Consider the following 12,808-nt stretch of genomic DNA (forward strand, 5'->3'; position numbering starts at 1 on the left):
ACTCGCGTGAATATCTCTGTCTTTATTATTATCGTTATTTGTAATTGTGGCAAAATACACATAACGTAAAATTTACCATCTTAATTATTTTTCAGTGTACAATTCAGTGGTGGCAAGTATATCACACTGTTGTGCAACCAATCTACAGAATTTCTTCATCTTGCAAAACTGAAACTCTATACCCAGCAAACAAATGATCTGAGTGTGTGTGTGTTTGTGTGTGTAAGGGTACTTGTGAAAGTGTACCTGTATGTGAGTGTGTGCCTGTCTGTGTGAGTGTGTGATGTGATTGTGTGTCCAGGGGCAATGGGAGGACTGCAGAACCACCCAGAAAATGCTTCAGTCCTGCATTGGCCTCCTGGCGCCTCCAGAGTTCTGACTGGACTTGTTTAAAGACACTCCAAGACTTTTTAAATTTAAAAGACTACATAAAATATGAGAAAAGTTAACTACAACTGGATCTCTTACAGATGAAGTCTTCCAAGTCTGAAGGGAGGAGATCTTGTAAAATGTTGATGACTTAAAGATATCAAGAGCGGAGAGGGCTTAGGAAGCTATAAACAGCTTCGCCAGCACAGACACAGGGCAAAGCCTGCTTGGTTTGTTCAATTCCATTCCTTACTCTGGCGGTGCCCAGACTCTATGACCACAGAAGCAAATAAGAGACCCCACAACCACCTCTCCCACTTATCTTGCTTTTTGGGATAAAAAGCATTCAGTGATAATAAAGCATTGTGAAAAAGCAACAAATAAAATGGTAACGTAGCAATGCATATGAACATAATGATCAACAGAAGTGAAACTTAACAGTAATTTCACAAATTTATAACAAAGGTGTTAATTGAAAGGACAGCAGCAGTTGAAAACCACATCTAGCACCAGATAACGGGGATGAACTGCAAACGAGGCTTGCTTCGTTAAAATTGCCAGAGTGCCAGCTACCTGTGTGTGTGCATGTGTGCACGTTCGTGTGCACACATGTGTGTGCAGGTGTGGGCTCCAGTCCAATAGGAGCTCTGCAGGTCCCAAGGGTAATATGACAACTGAGGTTAGAATCTAGGCTTCCTCACCTGCTACCTGTGTGTCCTTGGGCAAACTACTTGATGTCTCTGCACCTCAGTTCCCTCACCTGCAGAGCGGCGATCATGAGCATGTCTACCTCACGGGTTCTGAAGATCAAAGAAGAGGGTACATCCAAAACACCGTGTGCAACCCCCAGCACAGCGCTAACATTGAATATTGCCAGTAACGGCAGGTGTGAACTGAACAACCTCTACACATGAATATTTTAACTTTTTCTAAAAGCTGATATTATCTTTACTTCCTCATTATCAGGGAAGTGAATATTTAACTTGTCAGTAATTTAGGATGTTTTGGTGTATGGGGGAATCAGCAGCAGCACTTTTAGTTTTCAGTCCAGTAGATCTTCAGGAGTTACATCTGCAATTCACTCTTGTCAATGGGGGATTCGGTTTATACTTGGCCGGCTGCAGTTGTGTATGTGAGAATATGTATGGGTGTCTTTCTAACCGAAGCAAATGAAAACCCTAGCGACACAAGGAAGCTGTCAGGGGAGTGGGTCAGAGAAGGATTTTAGATGAAGTATGACAAGCGAATGGACCAGCTTTTGTCTTTGGAAGCCCGCATCCAGGCAGGTCAAAGGGCAGACCTGCCTGGGCATCTCACCAAACTCCTCTAATGAGGCCCGAGGATGCCAGCTTCAACGCGGTGCCCCAGTTTATGGCACTCACTTGTCCAAGGGCCCTGCTGCTCCCTGTTGTAGATGTCGACGATGTCACACAACATCTTCTTGCTGACGAGGCGAAGCGCTAGAACCAGGCCTGCAGGGCTATTCTAAAGGGGAGCAGAGCAGAGACAAACTAAACTTGGAAACAGGAGGAAGAGCTTCCAGCGAGGTCGGGCCGGAAGCGGAGAGGACTCGATGTTCTGCAGGGTCATCGCAGCAGCAGAGCTTCTGGATAAGCTCCACGAATTTCTAAAGCGAGCCAAAGACCATTGCATAATCGCATGTGTGGGCACGAAGATACAACTGAGGAATGGAGCAAGTTCTCGTTTCTTTGATGCTCACTCGGCAATTTCTGCAGTGAGGTTTGCAGACAACTGTGCCAGAGCCCTCCTGTGAATGTGTTTCTTTTTGGTGCATTTTTCCTATCACAAAGGTAACTAGGAGTTGTTCAAGTAGCATCTGAAATACTAGCGGTACCACGTGGGCGTGATCCACCAGAAATACTTGGTGTCCATGAATGTTGGTGAATCCACTCAGTACCTGAGTCACTCCTACCAACCTCTTCTCTCCGCACTTTCATTGATTTCAACCATATACACTTGGAAACTTCAGGCAAGGTCTCATTTTGAGAGGGAGATAGTGCTACAGGAAAAGAAAAATTAAGTATGTCATAGATGAACACAATCAAGTTAATTAAATCATCTTGAGGCTAACATGGCATGACTTCTTTTAGTCTCTAGTCCCATGAGAGTACTAATTTAATTTCCCATAGTACTAAGTTCTCTCTCTCTCTTTCTCTCTCTCTCTATACATAATAAATTATATAAATAATTTATTAGCACTACATTTATTTTAATTTTCATATGGATACAATTATTTTATTATGCAGGAATTCTGTGATATATATGTATGTATATTTACAAATATATAAAATGTATACATTTATGTATACATAAAGCATATATATGTATTTATGTATGTGTATAATGGGTGTCATAGAGCTGAACAACCTAGAAAGATACAGAAATCAGAAGCATTTTATTTTGATTTTTAATATTTGGCTTCAAAATACTTTCATTGAAAAAGGCAACTGTATCTTCTATTACTCCTTAAATTGGGATTGATTATAGAAAACCCAGTTGTGATCTATCGTGCCCTATTAATACCTTGTGGTTGCCTAGTAACTTATACCATCTGAAGCTCTTTCATGATGGCTATTTAATTCTCTAAACAGCCTTCTGCAACATCTCTGTTCACAAATAAGGAAACTGAGGCTTGAAGACACAAAGGGACTTGTTCATACAGCCGGTCAGTTACACATCTTGGACTTGAACTCAAGTTCACACAGTGGCCGCATCAATTTACATTCCCACCAAGAGCGCAAGAGGGTTCCTTCTTCTCCACACCTTCTCCAGCATTTATTGCTTGTAGACTTGAACTGAAGTTTTTTTCAGAAATCAAATTCAATGTCTCAGCTAAAATACACTCTCACCAAGCCATCGTCTCTCCCTTACTCAAAATTTCCCTTCAGGGCTTCCCTGGTGGCACAGTGGTTGAGAGTCTGCCTGCCAATGCAAGGGACACGGGTTCGAGCCCTGGTCTGGGAAGATCCCACATGCCGCGGAGCAACTGGGCCCGTGAGCCACAACTACTGAGCCTGCGCGTCTGGAGCTTGTGCTCCTCAACAAGAGAGACCGCAACAGTGAGAGGCCCGCGCACCGCGATGAAGAGTGGCCCCCGCTTGCCGCAACTAGAGAAAGCCCTCGCACAGAAACGAAGACCCAACGCAGCCATAAATAAATAAATAAATAAAATTAAAAAAAAAAAAAATTTTCCCTTCAACCCTACATGTTCTAAGGTCCCCCTAGAGTGGGCCTCCTGGAAGATGCCAGTTGCCTCCATCCATCCTCTGAGTGGCGACAGGCAAATAGGCACCTGCTCAGGGCTTTTTAAGGGTACTGAGTAGGAGACTGTGAGTGAGGGGGCAAAACTGTACCTGGTGGAGGCCATCCCTGTGGGCGGGGTGCCTCTATCCACCCTTGCCGGTGTTTTTTTATTGGACCTCCATACGGGGGAGGGATTCTGCTGGGTGCTGCAGGGGATTTGTTGGGGAGCAAGAGAGAGACTGGCTTTTCCCGCAAGGGCTCACAGTCAGCCCCTAAGCTGGCCAGTGAAGGGAAACAGCAACATTTATCCCGAGTCCTGGACCCTTCAGCCCTGACACTCCCACCCCCGAGAGCTCTTTCCCATGGCTCGGCCTCACGGAATTTGGCTATTTCTGCTCATCTTCTGCACCCCCTGCTTACCCAGAGCAAGTTAGAACAACCTGTTATTCTGAGCGCGCCGGCCAACCTACCATCCTCACTCCAACCTCACTTCCCACCTCTTCGTCTCCAACCTGAAAATGCCTTTCAGCGCAGGCAGGAAGTATGACAGAAGAATGTTCCAGTCTAACAAATGAGAGTGGAAAATGCTCTTTGCTGCTGGGCCTTGGCGATCAAAGCGCACCGCACGTGTTCGCCAGCTGTAGCTTAGATGGTTTCTATTTTACCCGGCATTAATTTTTTATGAAATCTCTCCGGGGCCCAGGGGACCCATAATTGGCTTTTAGTTCTTTATTCTGCACTGGCGTGGCTAATTGCTGAGACGGTTCCATGATAAGACTCACATTTTAGGCAGCTCTAATGTATTTACCAGCCTTCTCGTCTGCAGGCCGCCTCACATCTTTGTGCAGAATTTTAATGTTTTTCCTTCGGAGGGGAGTTGAAGGAATTATTGGGCTATTAATATATTTGCTTTTTTTAGATCAGTTTTTCACATCAGTGGCATAACATACAGAGCATTGCCAATAACAAACCTCAGACTCTGTTCCCTGATTTCAGTGTGATTCTTAAGAAGAGCATGAAAGCTGTACAACAGAAGCATGACCTGTTTCAAATGAGGTCTGCTCTTGGAATGAAGCAAGCTTACGTGGGCAGGTGTGACCTGAAGTCTGTTGGACCCAAGGGACCTCTTCCATCCCCTCAGCACAGCTCTGATTTTGCATCAGATTGTGTCTGGAGCCTTTCATGCAGCTAGTGGCTCTCACAGCGTGTCCCTGGACCCTCTTTGCTGCCCCCATTACCAAAGCACCCCATGGACCATTGAGAAAACACCGTGATGTAAAAAAGAAAGGGTTTGAAGAGTCGCTGTTTGCCAAAGGTCTGCACGCAAGGCCAGTGCTACAATCTCTTTCTCTAATTTCCGAGGTCCTTTTCCTTACCAACTTCATAGGCTTTCTGAAAAATAAGAAAAAAAAAACCCCCAAAAAACAAAAAAAAAAAACCCTTGGTCATCTGGCCTTCCTTCCTTAAAGTGAAGCTAATAGAGGCATAACAAGGATCTGCCTGTGCAGCTAATTTTCTTCTAACGGTGACTGTAGCTGCATACTCTGTGCAACCCTCATTCAAGGTTGCCCTGAAAGAGAATTTCACAGCCTTGACTTCTCCAATTGGTTTCAATTGCTTACAGAGTCCAGATTTTGCGTCAGCGGCTGTGTTTGGGAAGAAAGACTTCATTTTTGGCAGTTTTGCCTTGATGGCACTAATGCCAGTTTCCTGACTGCATCCCAGGGAGAGTGGACCTTGGATTTGTCTGGGAGATATCCCCCCTCTCTGGTGGTGACAGCTCGAAGGTTATGAGACTTCATTCCCTTGAGTGTCTGGCTTTTGATCCAGCCTCTGGTGAGGACCCGCCCTCTCCACGGTCATTAGCCTCCTTTCTTCTGCAAGAACCTCCCATCTGGTGGGCAGCCTGGGCACTACTGTTAGGTCCGAATTTGCTAGTATTTAACTCACTCATCACAGACCATAAAAGCCTCTGCTTCTTGAAGTCTCTCAAGTGTGTGAAGGCAGGATGTGTGGGGAGGGGCTGCCTCTGAATGTGTGTTTTACCGCATGTTCTCAGGGCAAGGGGGTATTTATTGTTCAGCTGCATTTGTTCCGTCCTTGAAGACAAAAGGCAGTGCTTCTATTTGAAGCTTGGGCTCATTCAGAAGGAAGCAATCAATTCAGTTCTGCAAGTATTCATTGAACACTTCCGATGACCTAAGAACAGCGCCAGAAGGTGTAGGGCAGTGCCTCTCAAACTGCAGTGTGCATGAGTTGCCCAGAGAGCCTCTGATTAGACAGGTGTGGGGCAGGCTCCAATCAGTTTGCATTTCTCAAAAGTTCCAAGTGGCTGCTGCCGCTGTCTGTGGACCCTACTTTGAGCAACGCTGCTGTAAAAGACCCTTTAATGAATGTGTAGGAAGGACATTCAAACACATTCGAATCGGAGAATAAGACAACCAATAATACAGAACCAAATAATCCAAGTCCCCAAATGCACTCCAGAGATGGGGAATGCCAAGGGCTTTCAGAAGGTGATAAGCATAAAGTGAACCAAGGTCGCCTCTCGTCCAGGGTAGCGTCTTGGAGGTGGCAGGGTTTTGAGAAAGGGCATGTTATGGATGGGTGGAGAAGAGCAGGGAAGGCTTTCCAGGAGAGGAGACTAAAGGTGATAATTAATGATAATAAAGGTGATGATGTATGGGGAGTTTGCTTTGAGAGCGGATGAGGTTAGTTTTGCAGGGTTCATAGTTTCTGTGGAAATACATGAAGACCAACCAAACAAGAACAGGAAAAGGCCATTTATTCTGAGCTTGTCATAGCAAAGGAGTCAGCCACCGTCACTTGTGTTTCGGCAGAGACTCAAAGGCAGACAGCGGGGTGAGACAGCTGGAGAGTGGAATAAAGGGAGGCGTCAGGTGTGCCCTGATGGGGGCTGCTGGCATGAGGGGCTGTAGACAGTCAACCAGAAGTGCAGCATCCTAGGTGATTTGTTAGGAATGCATGTTTGTTTTTCTCTGTTTAGTCCTAAGCTGGAAGAGGGGACCAAAATTAGAGAAGCTGCCTTAAAGTCTTGACCATTTGGGGCTGATCGTCACAGGAGTCCTTGCTTGGCTTTCTGGATTGCTACTCAAGATAGCCCTCAGGCTCCTTGCAAGTCTGACTTAACAGCCACTGGCTTCCTGGGCTGGTTACTGTAGATAAGGGGTTGGTTTCCTGGTTGCTTGCTGCTGGCTGTGGGTCAGGGCTCTATTTTTATGTATGGTCCGGCCATTGTCTGTATATTCCGTCTCTCATTTCTGTTTTAGAGACTACAGGGTTTTGTGGATTGTCCTGATATCATCCATCCCTTCATTTTGTTTTCTGTTCCTATTTGGCGAATGTGGGCCTGTATCCTCAATCCGCTTAGCTGGTGAGTTTCAGGTGCCCCTTTCCTTTTGTTCTGAGTGCTCAGGAGCCCCTTCTATGTTCTGTTTACTCTACAATCCCTCAGTTTGATTGCCCCTGAGTAAAGCCCAATTCTTGGGCTGCATTGCTACTCATAGGGCGAAAGCTATGGCTTGTCTCACTGCAGAGATGCCAGGGCTGCTTGGATGGCATCAAGGACGAAGGGTCACGGTTCTCCCCTTGACCTCATGGGAAAGGACAGTTGTGTTCTCTCTGCAGAAGCTCCCAAGTCTCCAGATAGAGAGGAGTTGTGCGGATTCCTGTTGGATGGATGCAGCCACAGGCCCCGACACCTCTGCTGGGGGCAAAGGGGAAGCCTGCAGGTGGGTCCTCTGTTGCCCAAGCCAACAGCCTACAGTCCTGCAGGTCCCAAACAAGAGCGAGGTCACCTGTTTTCCCAGCAACCACAGTAGTGCTCCCCAGGCACCACGCTGCGGGAATGCCCCTCTGCTCTCACCATCTGTCAGCAGATGCCTTGGCCTCACAGTTGGGCTGCCAATGTATATCTTGCAGCAGAAATGTCCTTCCTTCAGGTTTCTTGACTAGCTCTTTGATGATGGTACATAACATTGAAGCCACCTCCCTACTTCTGCAGGCAGCTCCACTGTTTTTATTTGTCCCATTTCCTTTTGCTCTCTGAAACACCTCTTGATGTGGCTCTGGGCTGTCCAGTGGGCTGCGAGCTCCTAATTAAATTCTCTAAGTGAAACTCATGTGTGGGTGCATCCTTCTTTTTTTTTTTTTCCCCCTCAATTGCTTATTTGCATCACTTAAACTCATTTTCATGGAAAAATTCAACAGGTAAATCCGTCAGATATTAGATTAATCCAGTAAAGAAAAATGGCCCTAGACACTCAATATAAAATACCTTAGCATTTAGAAAATCCATAGCAAAGATTTATTATTTACTATAAACATAGATATTATCAAAATAAATAATATATCTGGAAGCTAGGACTTTTCAGCTTTGACTGCAGATGTTTTGAGTATGTTTGGACATACGTATTTTTTCCTGGGAAAAAATATTTTTGTGTTTGTTGCACAAGAGATGAAAAGTGAAGGTATAGAAATAATGATTCTGTTATATATATTGAAATAGAGATTCCTATCTATCTCTCAATGTCCATTTTCCCTTTCTTCTGCAGTGATTGAACCTCCAATTTTTATCTGAAGAATCCTATTTCCCAACTTATCTAGTAGCTGGTTATGGCCAGGTGACTGAACCCTGGACCATGAGAAATAAATGGAGATGTGTGTGAAATTTTTTGTGTGAGTCCTTAAAGGTGGAATGTGCCCTTTCTTGCTCTGGTTTCCTTCCTGCTGGATGGAATGTGAACATGATGGCTGGAGTTAAAGCAGCCTCATGAATCACAATGTGGAAGCCTTAAAGATGGTGAAAGAAGCAGCAAATTAGAAAGAGCCTGAGTTCCTGTGGCTCCTATTCCAGACCTGGACCACCTAATTAGACACTTAAAGTGAGAGCAAAATAAACAGGTGTCCAGTTTAAAGCACGGTTATTTTTGTTTTTTTTAATTCCTTGCAACCAAACTTAATCCTAGCTAATACATACACCAAAATAATCAAAGAGCCAGGAACGAATTTGCATCGCTCTTCGAAGGATGGGAGGAGCATTTATGCTCTGTAGGACTGCTCTCACCTGTGTCACTCTAAATCAATGCAGAAACATATTCACCGGAGTTGCAACTAGCAAATCATCATCCTCACAGGCTTTAGTGTGTTAGAGCTGCTCACACCCACAGGACAATACAGATATCTGCCTTTGTGTTATCACCAAGAATAAAGTAATGTCATATTAAACATGTAAGCAGTGATGCTCTCACAGCACCAGGAAAGCCTCACGTTAGAAATGATGGAAGGATGGGTTCTCTTTAAAACAAACAAGCAAACAAGCAACGACAACAGCAACAAAACCAGAAGAGGGTTAACAAAATACTCGGGTGGTAAAAGCCAGGCTTCACAATCTCAGTCTCAAATCCCTTCAGGGACAAGCAGGCAAGGTCAACGTGGTGTGATTTAAGACTACTGGAGTGGCAGGAACTCATACTCAGAGCCTGGGAATTGTGCTCTGCCTGAAGACACTCAAGTTTCTCTAAAATATGTTTCTGGCCGCATAAAACACATCTGTGAGCTGGTCCTATGCCTGAGCCACCAGCGTGTGCCCTGGTAAATTTCGATCAGCATTTGTATCGGGTTATGGTAGATTCCATTCTTGGGGCAAGAATGAATCTCAGGCTTTGAGGAGTTTGTAATCGAGGGGAAGAAAGCAAGACGGATCAGCACAATTTCCGTCTGTATGAAGATTTTTAGAGCCTGAAGTGCCTCACTAGGATCAGGAGTTATAATTTGGGAAGGTTATCTTTGAGCTTGGCCTTAGATATGGAGGCTGAGGGAGTGGCCAGAGCAAAAACCAAACCCCAAGTACTAGACAAACAAAAGAAACACATGCACAGTCAGGCTGGAACCAAGAGATACCTAATTTATATAACTAAGGTTTCAAATCCAAACAATAAGCCATCAGGGTTTGGTTTTTTTCCCCTTTCCAGATTTACTGAGATATAACTGACATATAACATTGCATAAGTTTAAGGTGTACAAGATGAGAAGCCATCAGTCTTTGCAGCCTAGGACAAGAAGTAACCTGAATAAGAAACAGAATTTATTTTTTTTAAATGATACAAGATAAAATTGATGTCTTGTGTGTTATATACCAAAATCAGGGTTAAGTTCAGGAAGGATAACAGGTAGACAATATGAACTGATAGGCTGATCATCATTCCTCCCGTCTACCTACTCAAAAATACAAGGCTCGGGCTTCCCTGGTGGCGCAGTGGTTGAGAATCTGCCTGCCAATGCAGGGGACACGGGTTCAAGCCCTGGTCTGGGAAGATCCCACATGCCGCGGAGCAACTGGGCCCGTGAGCCACAACTACTGAGCCTGCGCGTCTGGAGCCTGTGCTCCGCAACAAGAGAGGCCGCGATAGTGAGAGGCCCGCGCACCGCGATGAAGAGTGGCCCCCACTTGCCGCAACTAGAGAAAGCCCTCGCACAGAAACAAAGACCCAACGCAGCCATAAATAAATAAATTAATTAATTAAAAAAAAAATACAAGGCTCAAAATAATTACATAAAATCAGGATTTATAACAAAGCCTCATGTTGATGACCAACTTGGTTCAAGTCCCCTTTAATTTAAATCGGTGATGTGGTCTTGGAAATTAGTAGGAATACATCTGTTCCCTTCAACCTCTAATTTCACTCCTGACCAGTATACAACATGATTGCATAGACTGTTGTTAAGACAGGCTATAGGGATCCAGATCCCTTTGTGACAAAACTGACAACAATTCAGAAAATTAAAACACATTTTCCTATAACATTATTCTTTTTTCCAGTCACAGCATTGTACCTGAATTAACATTACCTAGCTAGAAAAAAAAAAAAAGTTTCATTTGGGATAGTAACGGGATAGAGCATTAGAAGACACTATGAGAAACCATATACTAAAAAGAGGAATGAACCACAAATTCTAGGCTCTATCCTTACACGTACTCTTCACTTGTGATCTCTCTTCACTCAGGTGAAGGGATAGAGCCTGTATGAAAAATTGCCAAAGAAGCTCAATATGTAGGAATCAGCATATTGACACCTAAAAGGAGGAAAGAATGGCTCCGTGACATCAGTCTGATTTCTCACATCTACGTTGTGAGACAGATGGAGAAACAAGCTGACTTCCAAAAGGTCACTGATTTTCATATTCCTAGGACAGAAATGCTTCCAGCCGGGAGTAAATCCACAAGTCACTGAAGTGTGGAGGACTAATCCACTTTATTGCCTTCATCAAATATTTAGAGATGGTACAGTACTCACTGGAAAAAACTGAGAGGCTAAGAAAGGAATATTTAGGGTCTATGGTTTAAATATGCACAAGCCAGACCCTTTATTAAAACTTCAGAATTATTTTTCTATGAAAACAAGAACCTCTTAGTGGGATTTGAGAAACAGTTGATGAGACTATGTATCCCAAAGGTATTACCAGTTTCACATACATCTTTATGTAGTAACACTAAAATCCCAGTTAAACGTATTACAGAATGGAAGAGGCTGAGGGGTCACAGGCCGGATAAAAATGCTTGGTCTGCTGGACCAGTGACTGATTTTTTTTTTTTACATTAAGGATTTGACATTTAAGATTTACGTCAAGGTTTGGTTGCTGGACTGAAACAGAATACCAGTGAGAATCTCCTCACGAATCTCTTCCTCCCAAAAAACTGTTTCAGAGACATGCGAAAAAATTCACTAAACTGTATGTGGCTATTTTTAGAGAAATTAATTATAAGGCTTCAATATGTGAAGTTGATCACTAGAATAACAGTTATCCTGGGATCCACTCCAAATACAATGAAATAATACATTAAGCATAAGATCCAAGTAAGAAACTTCTTTCTAATAATTTAAGAATTCTGCACAACTAAACAATGAAACCCGAAGAATGCAGCCACAATAAAACTCGGTTTAATAAGATACAGAAGGTTATGATACAAAACAATAGTCATTGAAAATTAATACAGTTTTTCTCCCCAAGTACTATAGTTCTTTTTCAGAACATTGGATGCCATTTTAAAATTTTATTGATAAGGGACAAAATAACTACACAAGACTAGAGTATTGAATGGTAATCTATATTTTCAAAAGAAACTAAAGGATATTGTAGACAATTATATCACATAAACTGCACTTACTTTTCTCCTCAGTTTGAGCTAAGTTACCCGCCAGCTGTTGGAATCCCTAAGCAAAGGAAAAACAATCAGAATCATGTGCTTTGTTTTTGTTTTTATTAGTTAAGATGAAAAAAATAGGCTAATGTTGAAAGCACAATAGGTCTGAAATAATAATGCTTAAGTTAAAGTCACAGCTGTGCCACCTTTGGTGGCGCAACCTTGGGCAATTCACTTAATTTATTTTTTGTCTTGAGTTTCTTTTCTATGGACTGGGGAATTTGAATAGATTATATCTAAAAGCTTTTCAAGACCCGAGGTTTAGAAAGTTCTATGCAGCTGTTCTCTCCTTTAGGACTTCCTGGGAGGTTTTGCTGTCATTATCCCATAACACCCATTGGGAACACTATGTACTGTTTTCTCCTTCAGTGTCCCTCCTATACGATCCCCAGGCTTGAGAGTAAAGTCTTCTTTGCTGGTGATTAGTTCAGAAATGGGCATGTGACTCAAGTCAGGGGCACTGAAATCAAGGGTTCTGGGAAAGTTCATTCTTGTTTTTCTGGGAAAACTTCTGCTCTCTTTCTCTGGACCTCGTTGGATGCAGAATACGAAATCTGAAAAGTTATCACTATCTCTCCACCACTCTAGAGGTGAAGCCAATGATTTGAGAAAGTCTGAGTCAAAGGACTGCCAGGAAAAATGGATCCAGACCCACAGGATTAAGTCAGCATTGAAACTGACCCCACTCCGGACTTCTAGTTACGTGAGCCAACACATTTCCTGTTGCTTCAGCAAGTGGAGTTGGTGCTTCCTGGTTCTTGCAGAGGAAGACATTGAAATCTCCATTTTGTTGTGTGTGAAGTATTCATTCATGCGAATCTTCCCTCTTCACTCACTCAGCGCAGAGGAAGCAGTAAGACTGATCTATCCGCAATGTGTCTGCTTGGTCTAGAATCTCAGAAGTGTGAAGACCCTAAGCTATGAGGTTGTTACGTAGAGAAGCTACATTTC

This window comes from Balaenoptera ricei, chromosome 11 (assembly GCF_028023285.1).
Source record: "Balaenoptera ricei isolate mBalRic1 chromosome 11, mBalRic1.hap2, whole genome shotgun sequence".
Taxonomy (NCBI): Eukaryota; Metazoa; Chordata; class Mammalia; order Artiodactyla; family Balaenopteridae; genus Balaenoptera; species Balaenoptera ricei.